General features: G+C 41.5%; 1 long non-coding RNA gene across 1 annotated transcript; it reads left to right on the forward strand.

Annotated features, from left to right (window-relative positions):
• Positions 1-284: 284 nt before the first annotated feature.
• Positions 285-15,084, forward strand: LOC122420724. Its single transcript, XR_006263363.1, has 5 exons — positions 285-1,485; positions 4,266-4,392; positions 10,630-10,750; positions 11,912-13,136; positions 13,221-15,084. It is a non-coding gene; the product is annotated as an uncharacterized LOC122420724 (long non-coding RNA).
• The last annotated feature ends 1,633 nt before the right edge of the window (positions 15,085-16,717 follow it).

A 16,717-nucleotide genomic window follows, 5' to 3' on the forward strand; every position in this document is an offset into this window, starting at 1 on the left:
GTTGGAGAAGAGTCTTGAGAGTCCCTTGGACTGCAGGGAGATCAAACCAGCCAATCTTAAAGAAAATCAGTCCTGAATATTCATTGGAAGGACTGATGCTGAAGCTGATACTTCAATACTTTGGCCACCTGATGCAAAGAACTCACTCATTGGAAAAGACCCTGATACTGGGAAAGATTAAGGCAGGAAAAAGGGACGACAGAGGCTGAGATGGTTGGATAGCATCACCAACTCAATGGTCATGAGTATGAGCAAGATCCCGAAGTTGGTGATGGACAGGGAAGCCTGGAGTGCTGCAGTCCATGGGGTCACAAAGAGTCTGACACGACTGAGCAACTGAACTGAACTTGCTGACTTATATCTGAATGGCTCTAGAGTAATATGGCCATTTAGAGGACATTTGAGCGCATCTTACTGACTAAAAAAAGAAGAAAAGAGAGTTGCAAGTTAAGTTTTATTTGGGGGCTAAGTGAGGACTGAACCCCAGGAGACAGCACCTCAGATAACTCTGAGAAAATGCTCCAAAGAGGTGGGGGTAAGGTCAGTGTATATGTGACTTTGGTGAAGGGAGAGTACATGCAATCAAGCGCATATTTTTATGAGAAGGTTTCTGCTAGTTTCAGGAAGATTTCTGAGTCACAAGGAAACAGTTATCACCATGAAGGATTTTAGTGCTTTTCTAGATACGAGGAGATATAAGAATTGGGCTCATAAAATCTGCTCCTGAGAACATCTAACTGAAGACCTGTCCTGCCAGATTGCTCCCCCCCACCCCCGCCACCCCCAGCATAGAATGCTTCATTTCTGCTTTCCACTCAGAACTACTTTCAGAGGGTGTTGAAGTAACAGCTGGAGCAGCACACGATTTAATCCTTGTAGAGGTAGGCGGCAAGTACCATGCCAAGTGCCAATCTGTAGTTGACAACCTCATTATTTTTATCTTCTGGGAGCTGATTGAACTTCAGGAAGTCTAAAATTTTGTCACTTTGCTGCATTTAACAAGAAACAGAGCCCTTCCTTCCTCAAGGTAAGATGACTGTTTTCCAGCATCCTTCCCGGTGCCAATTGGAGCAGGTTGTGGTTGTTCAGAAAGGAGAACACACTTTCTGGTAATCGCTAAAGTCATGAGAACAATATTACCCAGAAGATCCTGCGCGCAGGAAGGAAGAGCCACATAAATGCATTTCCGGGGAAATTCTTCACATCGGGCCCATTGGGGCGGGACTTCCGGTATCCTGCTTTTAGCGGCCATTTTAAACTGCTGTGAGTTTCCTGATTGGGGGCCGCTGATTCTGGACCGCGTGACCGGATCTAAAAAGCGCGAGAGCAGGCACTGTCCCCACGCCACATAGTGGACTCTGAGGTTCTGCAACGGCGACCGGGGTACCCTGCGCCAGGCCGGGGAGAGGAAAGTCCCTGCCCGCGTCCCCCTGCCTCTCCGGCCAGAGTCTGATGGCGGTGACGCGCTGAGGGACCCACCTCCAGGTAACGCTGGCCGGGTGGGCTCTCACCGCCTTCACCCCACCAGACACTAAGCCCTGAGTGCAGGGCGCCTGCTCATGTGCCCGTTGCCCAGGCCCCAGACTCCAGGATGGTGAGGCGGTCGTGGGTGGTCCGTGTGTCTGACAGACAGCGTGATGACGCCTGGGAGAGGGTGATGGGCACAGGTACCTGCAGGTGCAGAGGCTTGGAGGTCGGACTGAGGCGGGTGGGTTTGGGAAACCTGGATTCCGACCTTTGTCTCCAGGAGGCCGAGTTGAGGGAGTGTACCTGAACTGGCAGAGAGGTTGTTTCTTTTTCTGCTTGACCTGGAGGCGGTGGAGGCTAGTGGACAGAAGAGGGACACTTACGTGTTAGTGGTTTGTTGTTGTTGTTGTTGTTGTTGTTACACTGCATTGTGTCTTCGTTTCCGCCCACTGGGCTCTTCCTTGCTCTGGAGGGCTTTCTCTAGTTGCAGAGGGTGGGGGGTGGCTTCACTTGTTGGCAGAACTCCGACTGTAGCTGGAGTGAGTAGTTGTGGTGCAGTTGCTCTGCGCCATGTGATATCTTCCCAGACCAGGGATCAAACCTGTGTCCCCTGCATTGGGAGGCAGATTCTTTACTACTGAGCTACCAGAGAAATCCCATATGTGTTAGGGTTTTAAAGGTCATCAAAATCCTGCTCAGAGAGGGAACAGATTGGAGGTGGTTGACGAACAGATTGCGGCAAAGAGAAATAGCATCCTTTTCCAAGGTCAGGGATCTGATGAGTCTGCTCTGAGGACTGAAACACAGAGGTTAGTAAGTTAACCCCAAGTCCAGGTTCAAGGCCTGGTGGGGATCCAGGGGAGTCCTGCATACTTGGAGCCCAGCCACAGTTGCCTTCCTCTTCCTCCAGGTTCTGATGGTTGGAAAAGCGCTTAGGGATCCTACACAATGCAGGAGATGGTGTCCCAGTCCCTCACTGGTATTGATACCACCCATAGAGAGTGGTCAGCTGATAAAGAGTCTGCCTGCAATATGGCAGACCTGGCTTTGATCCCTGGGTTGGGAAGATCCCTGGAGAAGGGAAGGGCTACCCACTCCAGTATTCTGGCCTGGAAAATTCCATAGATCATATAGTCCATGGGGTCGCAAAGAGTCGGACGCGACTGAGTGACTTTGACTTTCACTTTATAGAGTGTCAGGGTATTGTGTCCAGAGACTTGCCTTGATGTAATCTCAGCTCTTGAATGTGAGGACCTGAATCCAACTCTGGGTCCTGACTGCAGAACAAGGGTAACATACACATGTTCTGTTTCCTGATGACTAATATAAACTAGTATGGAAGGTTTTCCCAGGAACAGATAGCATGTGCAAATACTTGGAGGCATGTGTGAACTGGGAGCAGGGTACAGAGGCCTTCATTTTTTTCATTTAAGAACAAACAGCAGGGGATCTGGTAATCGGGCCTTTTTTTTTTTTTTTTTAAGTTATATTTGGTTGTGCTGGGTGTTGCTGTAAGTGGGCCTTCTCTAGTTGTGGCAAGTGGGGTTTACTCTTTCTTGAGGTGATTGGTCTTCTCATTTTGGTGGCTTCTCTTGTTGCAGAGCTGGGGCACTAGAACTAGCAGGCTTCAGTAGTTGTGGAGCATGGCCTTAGTTTCTCCATGGCTTGTAGTAGTCTTCCTGGACCAGGAATGAAATTTGTGACCCCTGCATTGGCAGACGGATTCTTAACCACTGTACCACCTGAAATTGTCACAGCATTATTAATCAGCTATACTCCAATAGAAAATAAAAAGCTTGAAATATTAAAAAAAAAAAAAAGATATGTGGCTTGGGAGGCAGAGAAATAATTGAAACAAATTGGCACTGAGGCCAGTGCTCCTGCTAACTTAATATTATCCAGATTCACTAGAATTGTGCAGTGAACCTTGATGGAGCCTAGAGTGTTTTAGTCTTGCTGGAGGATAAGGTCTGTGGTAAATGTAGTCAAGAGTCATCATGCTACAGGGAGACTGTAAGGGCTGAGATTTTAAGGAGGGTTGAGTAGATGGTTGTGACTGTTGAGGGGACAAATGATCAAACAATGTATCACAGAACTAGAAGAGTGTCATGGGTGTGTGTGATTCACACATTGCATTATACATGGCTAATGTTGAATCAGGGATCAGAAGCAGGTAGAGAGGCCTGCAATGCAACATGTGGGACTTTCCCTGGCACTGAGATTCATCAGAGGTCTGGGGTGGTACTGGACAGTTTTAGAATGTCAAGCAGTCTCTGGAAGCTATGTGTTGGGTGTGTGAATGAGTCCAGGGTGAAACCTGTATTATAGAGCAGGAAGGTGGCAGAACTGTGGGAGTGTAACCCCACACTGTAGGAGTGGGGAATGATGATGTTAGAGATAGTCTATAAAATGATGTGCACATGCACAGGTACTGTGAGCTGATGGCCCCACAGGCCTGGTATTCAGGACTTGATAGTGAAGCATGAGCCCAGGTTTGACTGTGTGTTGTACATATAGTCTGGGAGACTCCAGGGGAATTGCTTGATGGGAGGGATAGGGCTCTGCTATCCTGGCCCAGAGCTTACATGGCATATATATATATCCCCTTGTGTATTATTGCTGAGGGCTGACTACAGTGATGCATGTGACCAAGGATGACCCAAGGCTGCATTAGCAGCCCCAGGTCCTGGTATCTCCTCTGAGGTGAGTTTGGGAGGAGAGGATGACAGTGGGGTAGACGTGTGTGGTGATGGACTGTGGCTTCTCAGAACCTTGTTTCCTTGTCCCTATGTTGACAGGACAGTTTAAACTTTAAAGACATTGCTGTGTACTTCTCCTCGGAGGAATAGAGGCTTCTTGATGAGGCTCAGAGATGCCTGTACCTCAGTGTGATCCTGGAAAACTTTGCACTCATATCTTCACTGGGTAAGACTCTCAAAGCCTTTCCAGATACCTAGAGTGAGCTCTGGATCCTGGCTCACCCCCCTTTTCCACGGGGGTGCTCTGCCTTCTCTCAGGTGGACCACTGGCACTGCTTGTTTTCCCAGCTTTCTGGGTAGTTGCTGTGGAAGTTGTGGCTGGGTGGTTTGCACTCCCTCTTTTCTGTACTGAATCCTCATGGGGAAGAATTGGAGGTCTGTAGTCTTGCAGTGAGTTTAATGGACTGCACCATCTTGTAACTGAAGGTGTGTCCCTTTTGAGCAACAACTTCTGTTTCTGTGAGTTCAACGTGTTTTGTTTCTTTGTTTTAAATTCTACATGAGTGATACCATACATAATTTGGCATAATGTCCTTCTAGTTCATCCATGTATATGGGAGGACTTCCTGTTTTTTATGGCTGAATAATATTTCAGATGTGCATATGTACGTGTGAGTATATCACATCTTGTTTATCTATTCATACATGGATGAACACTTAGGTTGTTTCCACATCTTGTATATTGTCCATAATGCTGTCACGAACATGAATGCAGATTATGTTTCCCCCATTTGATTTAATTTCTTTTGGCTATATTCCACAAAATGGGATTGCTGGATTGTATGGTACTTCTATTTTGAATTTTTGAGAAACTTCCATACTGTCTATTCATAATGCCTATACCAATTTATCTTCCCACCAAGTGTACAAGGGTTCCCGTATCTCTGTACCTTTGCCAGCACTTACCTCTTTGACGATAGCCATCCTGACTATCTATTACTACTAGTTTTGTAGTAATATCTCATTGTGGTTTGGATTTACATTTCCCTGGTGATTGGTGAGAAAGAACAGTTTTTCGTGTACTTGTTAGCCATTTGTATATAACATCTAATCAGATCCTTTGTTCATATTTTAATAAGATTATTCTGTTTTTGCTGATTTGATTATGTTATGTGTTTAAAGTATCACCACTTTATTAGGTTCATGGCTTGCAAATAATTTTCTGCCATTCTTTAGATTACATTTTCATTTTGTTCATTGTTTTTTTTTTGCTCTGCAGAAGCTTTTCAGGTTGATGTAGTTTCACTTTTTATATATTTTATTTTCACTGTACCTTCATGTCATATTTAAAAAAAAAAAAAAATCATTGTGAAGACCACTGCCAAATAGCTTATTCCTTGTTTTTTGCCTCCAAGCAAGTTTACACTTTCAGGTCTTATGTTTAACCCTTTAATCCACTTTGAGTTAATTACTGTTAATGGGGTTCAGTTTCACTGTTTTTTTTTGTTTTTTTTTTTTAATATTTATTTATTCATTTGGCTGCATTGGATCTTAGTTGCAGCACACAGTATCTTCATTGTGTCATGAGGGATCTTTTGTTGCAGCGCACAGACTGTCTAGTTGTGCCACACAGACTCTGGAGCACATGGCCTCAGGCTTAGTTGCTTCACAGCATGTGGGGTCATAGGTGAGTGAATCTGCTTCCCCTGAATTGCAAGGTGGATTCTTAACCACCAGGGAAGTCCCAGTTTCATTGTTTTGCATGTGGAGATCCAGTTTTCCCAACACCTTTTATTGAAGAGACTGCCCTTTCCCCACTATGTGTTCTTGTCAAAGATTAGTTGACCATATATGTTTGAGACTTTTTCCTGGGTTCTTTATTCTGTTCCATTCCCTTTGTGTGTCTGTTTTTATGACAGTAGAATACTATTTTGATTATTTTAGCTTTGCAGTGAATTTTGAAATCAGGAAGTTCCATATCTTGAGATTTGATCTTCTTGCTCAAGATTGCTTTGCCTCTTTGAGGTAATTTGTGGCTCTATATGAACTTCAGGATTCATCTTCTATTTCTGTGAAACATTGTAATTTTGATAGGAATTGCACTGAATCTGTATATTGCATAGGGTAGCATGGATACTGTAATGCTATTAATTCTTCCAGTAGAAGGACATGAGTTATCTTTTCATTTTTGTGTCACTTTTTTTTATCAGTGTCTTATAGTTTTCAGTGTTCAGATCTTTTTGGTTAAATTTATTCCTATGTATTTCATTGTTTTTGATATTATAAATATAATTGCTGCCCTAATTCAGATATTTTATTGTTAGGTTTTGGAGATGCAACTGATTTTTGCATATTGATTTTTGTATCCTGTGACTTTACTGAATTTGTTTAACAGTTGTAACAGTTTTAAGGGGGAGCCTTTAAGATCCTCTGTATATAAGATCTTGTCTTCTTCAGACACAGTTTTGCTTCTTTTGTGATTTTATTACTATTAGTTTTTTCTCATGACCTAGTGATCTGAGCAGGCCTTCTAGAACAATACTGAATAGAAATGAACATAATGGGCATCTTTTTCTTGTTCCTGATTTTAGAGGGAAAGCTTTTAGGTTTTAAACTTTGAGTGTGATGTTATGTGTATGTGTCTCAGTCAGGTCTGACTCTTGGCGACCCCATGGACTGTAACCCACCAGGCTCCTCTGTTCATGGGATTTCCCAGACAAGAATATGATGTTAGCATGGACTTATTGTATATGGGTTTATCGTATTGAGTTACATTCCTTCTACACCTAAAGTGTTAAGAGTTTTTGACAGGTAAATATGCTCAATTTTGTTAAGGGATTTTTCTGCATTTATTGAGATGATCATATGATTTGTATCCTTCATTCCATTATGTGTCATGTTTATTGACTTGTATATGAAAAACTATCCTTGTATCCCAGGAGTAAATCACATTTGATGATGGTGTAAGATTCTTTAATACACTGTTGAGTTTGGTTTGCTACTTTCTGTTGGAGATTTTTTTCTTCTATGTTTATTAAGGATGTTGGCATGTAGTTTTTATTTTCTTGTAATTTCCATAGCTTTCTTTGGTATTGACATATATTTCTAGCCTGGGAAAGTGAGTTTGGAAGTGTTTCTTCAGTGTTTTGGAAGAGTTGAGGAGGGATGGACAGTAGTTCTTAAAATTATGGTAGAATTTACCAGTGACTCTGCATTTTTCTTTGTTGGGACAATTTGTCATTATAAATTATTTTTTTAAAAATTGAAGTATAGTTGGTTTATAATATTATGTCAGTATCAGGGTAAAACACAGTGACTCAATATTTTTATTAATTGGGAAATTATTTGATGGTCCAGTGGTTAGAACTGTATGCTTCCATTGCAGAAGGCATGGGTTTGATCTTAGGTTGTCAAACTAAGACCATGCATGCCATGCAGCATAGCCAAAAAAATTTTTTTAAAGTTATACTAAATTTTAAATTATTACAAAACAGTGGCTATATTTCCCTGTGCTGTAAAAGATATCTTTGTTGCTTAGTTTGTTGGGAGATAATTGATTAACGATTCAGTTTCTTTACTTGTTACTGACTTGTTCAGATTTTTTTTCTTCATGATTTATTGTTGCTGGATTGTCTGTTTCAAAGAATTTATTCTTTTTTTTTTTTTTCTAGTTTTTCCTGTTTGTTGGCAGTTAATTGTTTGTGGCTTTACTGAGTCTTTGTTGCTTGTCACAGGCTTTCTCTAGTTGCAGCAAGTGGAGACTACTCTTCATTTCAGTGTGTGGGCTTCCCATTGTGGGGGATCCTCTTGTTGCAGAGCACAGGCTGTAAGTACTTGGGCTTCAGTAGTTGCAGTGGTTGGGCTCAGTACTTGCAGCACGTGGGCCCTAGAGCACACAGGCTTAATAGTTGTGGTACATGGGCTTAGTTGCTCTTCAGCATGTGGAATCTTCCTAGACCAGGGATCAAATCCATGTTCCCTGCATTGGCAGGTGGGTTCATAACAACTGGACCACCAAGGATGTCCTGGCATTTAATTGTTGATAGTAGTTTTTTATGATCTTTGTGTGTCTGCAGTATCAGTTGTAGTGTCTCCTTTTTCATTTCTGATTTCATTTACTTGAATCTTTTCTTTTCATGCAGCTAAAGGTTTGTCCATTTTGATTCTTTTCAAAAATCAACTCTTAGCTTTGTTAATCTTCCCATTGTATTTTTAGTCTGTATTTTATTTATTTCTGCTCTAATGTTTATTATTTCCTTCCTTCTAGATTTGAGCTTAGTTGTTTTTAAGTTTTGGCATATTTTGATTCCATTTTATTTTGTCTTAAGATAATTTTTTCTTATTTTTTTCTTCAACACATTCAGGAATGTATTCTTTAATGGCCATGTGTCTTTTTATTTTTTTCCATTTATTTTTATTAGTTGGAGGCTAATTACTTTACAATATTGTAGTGGTTTTTGCCATACATTGACATGAATCAGCCATGGATTTACATGTATTCCCCATCCCGATCCCCCCCTCCCTCATGTGTCTTTTTTGATGTCCATATATTTTTTAGCTTTCCAGCATTCACAATGATAATATATGTTATTGGAGACTTCCAGGTTGTGCAGTGGTAAAGAATCTTATCTGCCAGTGCAGGAGATTAAAGAAATGTGGGTTTGATCCCTGGGTTGGGAGGATCCAGTGGAGTAGGAAATGGTAAACTGCTCTAGTATTCTTGCCTGAAAAATTCTATGGACAGAGAAACCTGATGGGATACAGTCTATAGAATCACAAATAGTCAAACATGACTGAGCCACTGAGCTTGTTATGTTACTGATTATTAGTTCCCAACCCTTATGGATGGATAAAATTCTTGACGTGATTTCAGTCTTCTTAAATGTGTTAAGACTTGTTTTGTGACCTAATATGTGACCTCTCTTAAAGAGAGTGTTCTGTGTCCATTGAGAAGAATGTATTCTGTTGTAGTTGATTGGAATATTCTGTGTGTTTGTTAGGCTCAGGTGGTCTAAAGATTCATTCAGTATTTTTTCAGTGCTTGAGTTAAAGTGTCATTAAGTATTTCCTTAATGATTTTCTATTTGGTTAATCTACCCTTTCTTGAAAGATGGGTATTGAAGTCTGCTAATATTATTTCATTGTTGTCTTTTCTGCCTTCCAGTTTATTAATATTTGCCTTACACATTTAAATGCTCTGATGTTAGATACATATTACTTATAATGTGTTCTGCCCTCTTGATGAGGGCTTTATCCTCAGCCATCGTGTCTTTTGAATGGCGAGGACTTGCCTGGCAGTCCTGAACATCCACTGCAGGGGGTGCAGGTTCTATCCCTGGTCAGGGAACTAAGATTGTGCATATAGTGTGACCAAGAATTAAAAAGCAGACAAACCAAAAAGCACAAAAAAGAGAATGGAGAAAATTTTGTCAGGACTTTACAATTACCAACTCGTTAATTTTTGTATGACTGATTTGTAGTTCCTTTGGTGTTTCCACCATTTCTTTCTTTCTTTCTTTTTTTTAAAATGTGTAAATTGGAGGATACTTGCTTTATAATATTGTGTTAGTTTCTGCCTACATCAACACGAATCAGCCATAGGTATACATATACCCCCACCCTTTTGAACCTTCCTCCCACCTCTCACTCCATCCCATCCCTCTAGGTTGTCAGAGAGCATCAGGTTTGAGTTCCCTGTATCATACAGCAAATTCCCACTGGTTATCTGTTTTACATATGATAGTGTATATTTTTCAGTGTTACTCTTTCAGTTCATCCTTCCTTCCCCTTCCCCTACTGTGTCCACAAGTTGTTTTCTATGTCTGTGTCTCCATTGCTGCTCTCAAATAGGTTCATCAGTATCATCTTTCTAGAGTCCATATATATGTGTTAATATATGGTATTTTTCTCTTTCTGATTTCACTTTGTATAATAGGTTCTGGGTTCATCTGCCTCATTAGAATTGACTCAAATGCACTGCTTTTTATGGCTGAATAATATTCCATTGTATATATGTACCACAACTTCTTTATCTCTTCATCTGTTGATGAACATCTAGGTTGCTTCCTTGTCCTAGCTATTGTAAACTGTGCTGCATTGAACATTAGGATACATGTGTCCTTTTCAATTATTGTTTCTTTAGGAACAAAACAAGGGTGCCCACTCTCGCTACTATTTTTCAACCATTTCTTTTTTAAAAAAACCTTTGGCTCATTTCTTTGTCACTTCTTGTGGTACTTCTACAATGTGAATATTATTTTCCTGGATAACATCCCATAATTTACTTCAGTAGGCTTTCTTCAGTCTTTCTTCCCTGTGGTTGGATGGTTTGAAATCACCTGATTCAAAGTCACAGATATTTCTCCTGCTTGATCAAGTTGACTGTTCCCTATTGTATTTTTCATTTCGTTTATTGTATTCTTCAGCTACAGAGTTTAATTCCTTTATTTTCTTTCTATTTCAGATCTCTCTCTCTCTTTTTTTTGGCCACACCACACCTCATGCAGAATCTTAATTTCTTGACCAGGGATGAAACCCGTATTTCCTGCAGTGGAAGCACAAAGCCCTGACCATTGGACAGCCCGGTAATTCCAAATCTGTTAATTTTCTTGTTTTTTTTTTTTTTCTTCCCCTGCTTTCATTGAATTTCCGTCTGTGTTCTCTTGGAACTGGCTGAGTTTCCTTCAGGTATTTATTTTGAATTCTTTGTCTAGTTATTTATAGATCTGCATTTTTGGGGGTTCACTTGCTGGAAAGTTATGCTCCTTTGGTGATGTCATGTTTCCTTGATATTTCATGTTTCTTACAGCCTTTTGGTCATCTTTTTGCATTTGATGGATAAGTCACATCTGAATTTTCAGACTGGTTTTCGTGAGGAAAGACCTTAACTTGGATTGATTGCAAAGTTACTGGCTAGGTCGGGTGTGCCAGTTTGGGTTATCAGGAGGGACAAGCTATATAATGGCTCTGCACCTTTGTTAGCTGGGGTCAGGGGCACCAAAGATTGTAGGGGTTCTGAGTAGAGAAGGCTGCAAGATGAACTCACAAGTACCTTTTCTGGGAAATCTGGGGAGGGTGTGACATCAGGACTGTGTTCAGGTCACATAAGAAATGTTTCTCATTTAATCGGGATTTTTTGGGTTTTTGCTAGTGTCACACCCTTTTGTCTACCTTTCTTGTCCTGTTGTTAATACTTTGCTGACTAGTCAGTTTTACTCCACTGTTATATCTACTCTGACTTCCAGCCCAGGTAGAAGCTTCATCTCTCTGGATTTCATATCTTGGTCCTTTCTCTCATACTTCCTCCTTTCTTGCTCTGCAACTTTGGTTCACATGTGCTATGAGGTGTCCACTCATCCTTAAATTGGCCTTGAACAGCAGCTGGGTTTCTCCTGGGTTTGGACATTTGCTTCTACACAGTCTCATGTCATTGCAGAATAGGTCCTGCAGGAATCCTCTGGCACATGAGCAAGCTCTAGAATGTGCTGCTCAACTTTGTGTTGCACCATATTCTTATGTCCTTCCCCTGGTTAAGGATACCATTCTTTTGCCTTAGAGGCACAGTCATGCCAAGTAGTGGAATGCCACTTCCCCAGTGGAATTATAGATCTTTCCGGAAAAGCATCCTGCAGACTCGCCCCTGGATATGACTCATTACCTTTATGATGATGTTGCTTCCTCCTCAGAAAGTTGACATGTTTATTTGCATTTATTTCATCACAGGTTTTTTTTGTGTGTGTGTTCAGGTTGCTGCTGTGGAGGACAGGATGCAGAGGCACCCTTTCAACATAACATTTCTATAGGCCTGACACAGGCCAGGACTCCTAAGGCACTTTCATTTTCCCAGAAGAATCACATCTGTGAGAAGTGTAGTCTGGTCTTGAGAAGTATTTTTCACTTGGCAGAGCATGAAGAAACACAACACAGCCAGAAAGTGTTCGGGTATATAATACACATGAAACAATTTCATTTTGGTGCAAACCTCCAAAAACACCAGAAGCAGTACATTGAAAAGAAATCCTTCAGAAATGATGTAGACAGGGCCTTGTTTGTGAAGTGCTGCAAACTCCATATGTCAGAAAAGCCCTCTTCCTGTGAGAAAGTTAAGAGACTTTCTGGCCACCTCAGGACATCTCCAGCAACAGTCCACTCACACCAGGGAGAAGCCAGACAATATTGTCCAGTATGAGCCAACTTTACAAAGCAGAGAAAGTCATTACAACCTGGGAGAGAACACAAGAAAACCCTGAACCCCAAACACACACTTGTTCAAGACAAGAGTGTCCACATTGGAAGACATTGTTTTGTGTGCAGTGAATGTAGGAAAACATTCAAGTACAAATCCTTATTTATGTGCACCAGAGAGTCCACACTAGAAAAAGACTTCATGTGTGTGGTGAATGTGGGAAATCGTTCAGGTGAACCTCGATCCTCAGTCTGCATCAAAGAATTCATACTGGGGCAAGGCAGTACAAGTACAGCAAATGTGGGAATTTCTTTAGTCAAAACTTTGTCCTCATTTATCCCTGGAGAAGTCACATTGGAGAAATTACTTGTATTGTGAATGTGTACAGTCTTTTAGCCATAGATGCATCCTAGTTTGACAGTGAATAGTTCCCAATGGAAAAAGGCATTGTGAGTGTACTCAATGTTGGATATCTTTTAAATGAAAGTGTTTTCTCATTGTACACTGGAAAGTTCACATAGGAGAAAGGCCTTACAATTGCAGTGAATGTGGGAAATCATTTACCTATAGCTCGGTTCTCATCCTACACCAGCGACTTCACAAGGGAGAAAGAAGGCCTTTTACATGTGGTGAATGTGGGAAATCTTTTACCACTTGGAAATCTTTTTACCAATAGCTTGATACTCATTCTCCACCAGAGAGTTCACACAGGAAAAAGGCCTTATGAGTGTAGTGAGTGTTGGGAATCATTTAGTTATCAGACTTACCTCATTCAACACTGCAAGGTTCGTAGTGGAAAAAGGCCTTATGAGTGTAGTGAGTGTTGGGAATCATTTAGTTATCAGACTTACCTCATTCAACACTGCAAGGTTCGTAGTGGAAAAAGGCCTTATGAATGTAGTGAATGTGGAAATCTAGTTCTGGCCCCCCTTATCATCAGAGAGTTCACAATGGATCAAGGCCTTATGATTGCAGTGAATGTGGGAAATCTTTTACTTCTAGTTCTACCCTCTGTTATCATCAGAGAATTCACAATGGATCAAGGCCTTATGATTGCAGTGAATGTGGGAAATCTTTTACTTCTAGTTCTACCCTCTGTTATCATCAGAGAATTCACACAGGAAAAAGACCTTATGAGTGCAAGGAGTGTGGAAAATGTTTTATGTTCAGTTCTGCCCTGTGTTATCATCATAAGACTCATGCTGGAGATAGGCTTTATGAGTGCTCTGTATGTGGGAAATGTTTTTCTTCTGGTTCCACCCTCCCCTGTCATCAAAGGTTTCACACAGGAGAAAGGCCTTATGTGTGCAGTGAATATGGGAAATCCTTTATCCAAAGATATTACCTTCTTATACACCGAGAGTTCACACAGGAGAAAAGCTTTATAAGTGTACTGAATTCGAGAAATCTTTTACCACTAAGAGGAGCCTTATTTATCATCAGGGGAATCACACTGGAGAAAGGCCTTATGAGTGCCATGAATGTGGGAAATCCTTTAAGCGACAGTCTTCTCTCATTGAACACTGTAGACCTCACACTGGGCAAAAAGCCTTATAAATGTAGTGAATGTAGGAAATTTTTGCATCTAAGTGCACTTTCTGTTATCATCTGAGAGTTCATATGGGATTGAGGCCGTATGAGTGCAGTGAATGTGGAAATCTTTTACCTCTAGTTCTACTCCTCACGAGTATCAGATAACTCACACAAACAAAAGACCTTATGAATGCACTGAATGTGGGAAATCCTTTAAGAGAGAGTCTTTTCTCATTGAATACTGTAGACTTCACACTAGAGAAAGCCCTTATAAATGCAGTGAATGTGGGAAATCTTTTACATCTAGGTGGGGCTTCTGTTATCATCCACAAGTTCACACTGGATCAAGGAAGTATGAGTGCAGTGAAATCTTTTAAAAAGATTTCAGAAAAGTTCTGCAGTCCTTCAACATCAGTATTCACAGATGTTGAAAGGTTTTTGTGTGTGTTGTGAATGTGAGAAAACCTTTACCTCTAGTTCCACCATTTGTTCTCAACAGAGAGTTCACAAGAAAAGTTTTAATTCATGACAGGAGTTTGGGAAGATTTTTCCTAAAGAATTTGCCTCATTATACGTGATAGAGTTTACAGTGGAGAAAGGTCTTGAGTGTGCAAGAGAATGTGCAATTTTCCTTTTCAGGATAATGACACTGGAAGAAACTGAGGAGCTGTCCATCTGAATTCAATCTCCTACTTCCAGTTGTCTGCAAGGGGAGATACCCCTTAAGTTTCAGTTTTGCAGGAAGCATCTGTGGCTATATTGCACTTTCTAACCTGTCTGCGGCTCTTCCTAGATTTATGTCACTGCCAGTTTTTTTTTTTTTTTTTTTTTTTGCCACTTTATTTCTGTCACTTGGCAGGTCTACACAGTGCATCAGTCACCAGCCCAGTGCGCTCAGAGAAGCTGACCTCTGTTCTTCCATGTGTTAGAGCCCAGTCCCTATGAATTCAGTTAATGAAATGTACAGAGAAGGGCAACCTTCTTCACGGACATGTTCTCACACAATTCATTTTTCTAGCTAGCAAGTCACCAGACCAGACTGCATGCCACACATTGTTTTGGTTTGTGCAATATAGATGCCTTATTGTTTAAGGACTCTCTTATTTTTGAGTGTTCTCTGTACTGCGAGAGGTTTTCTACAAGGAGGTTTGGGCTCTGCAGGCATGAAGGGTGAATGGTTTTTAGGGGCCACAGGGAGGATAGTTTGATGGCAAAATATTGGCTGGCCAGTTTTGGCCAAATTTGCATTGGTACCAGTGAAGTCGGAGGAAAGAGGGCAAGGCTTTTTGGTCCTTGTTTGAAGCCTCTATGAGTTTTAGGAATCTCAGACATCAGCCTGGGGAGGGGTGAGATGTGATAATCTCAAGTTCTTGAAGCAGCATGAATTTTTTCCCCTGTTCCTAAAGGATATCACAGGAGGTGTCAGCTCTGTTGAGGGGGCTCTCCTGTCTAGGTCTTGCAAAGAGCATGTGCCCTGATGTCCATAATTCTATGAGTGACAGTCACTGGTTGTAAGACTACAGTGGCCAGGGGAAACCGAAACTGCTACAGACACTAGATTATTAGTGAGTAGAGGAGACAGCAGCCAACTCAGTGGAATGTAGATCTTCCAAAAGTGCACCCACAGGTGTGTTTGTGACAATGGCTGATGTGCAGGATCAGTGTGTACACAAATCTCAGGATGTCCAGCCATGATTTTCTTAACCACTGGACCACCAGGGAAGTCCTGAGGACCTCCAGGCATGTTTTTCTTGTGTAGCTGAGGTCATTGTGAGAGAAGATATTTGGAAAGTCTTGCAGGTTTTTGTAACCTCTCTTTAATGTTCGCCTCAAGGCCAGTGCTGCACAGGCAGGAACTGAAAGGTAGAGAAAAGTAGTCTAGGGATGTGTCTCTTGTGACCCAATGAGAATTCCTGTTAACGGAAGTGGAAATATCCTTTATTACTCGCTAGTATTTGCTGCCACTGAGGAAAGATGACCCCCAAAGGGCTTGACTAGAAAGACGGTGGAGTCAGTATATGTAGGGTAAGGGAGTTAGAGAAGGCGAGGTTCGGAAAAAGAACAAGACCAGCACTTTACAGGAACAGATCACCTTTAATGAGGTGAGAAGGGGCAGCAGTCAGATCAGAGAGCTGCTGCACTAACCCTAGAAAAGAGTGAGTATATATAGACGTATATGTGGAAATCTACTGCCTTAAGGGGGCCTATCCTTCTCCAAGGTTGTTCGGAGTAGTTATCTCTTAAACAGCTCGGTCAAGGAATTCTGGAGATCAGCCAGAGGCTGGGATCACCTGGGAGCTGGGCATAATCAACCTTAATGTCCATTTTATTCTTCCGGGAGAGAATTCTTTGTTTTGCATAGAATGGTGGGGAGGGCCCAGAGGGGAGTTTTAACTCCAGGCTATTTTGAGCTGTGTAACTTTCCTTCATTCCAGACCCTAAGGGATATATATAAAAAAAGAAAGAGAGGTGGGCGTCATTAATGTTCAGGGCTTCTTCATGCTGATAAATGAGGGTCAGGGGGTTGTGGTCTGGGAGGAAGGAAGTCTCAGGCCTGTAGTGTTGATTCTCTGTTTTAGCTGTCAGGGTCTTGAGCAAAAGAACAGTCTTGACTTGGTCTCGGGAAATTGCTTGGATTCAGTCTTGGTCTTGGAGGAATCCCTGGAAAAGATTAAACAAACAAGGCCCAAAGGTGAGTAGGAGGGTGATAAAAATGAATGGTCCAAGAAGGGGTAAAACCCAAGGCATACAGTTCCAATCTGTTAACCATGACTGCCAGGAGATGCTTAATCTCTGGAGGATTCATGAGGTTTGATCTGTAAGTTTTTTTGCA

The sequence above is a fragment of the Cervus canadensis genome, chromosome 18 (genome assembly GCF_019320065.1).
Source record: "Cervus canadensis isolate Bull #8, Minnesota chromosome 18, ASM1932006v1, whole genome shotgun sequence".
In the NCBI taxonomy this organism is placed as follows: domain Eukaryota; kingdom Metazoa; phylum Chordata; class Mammalia; order Artiodactyla; family Cervidae; genus Cervus; species Cervus canadensis.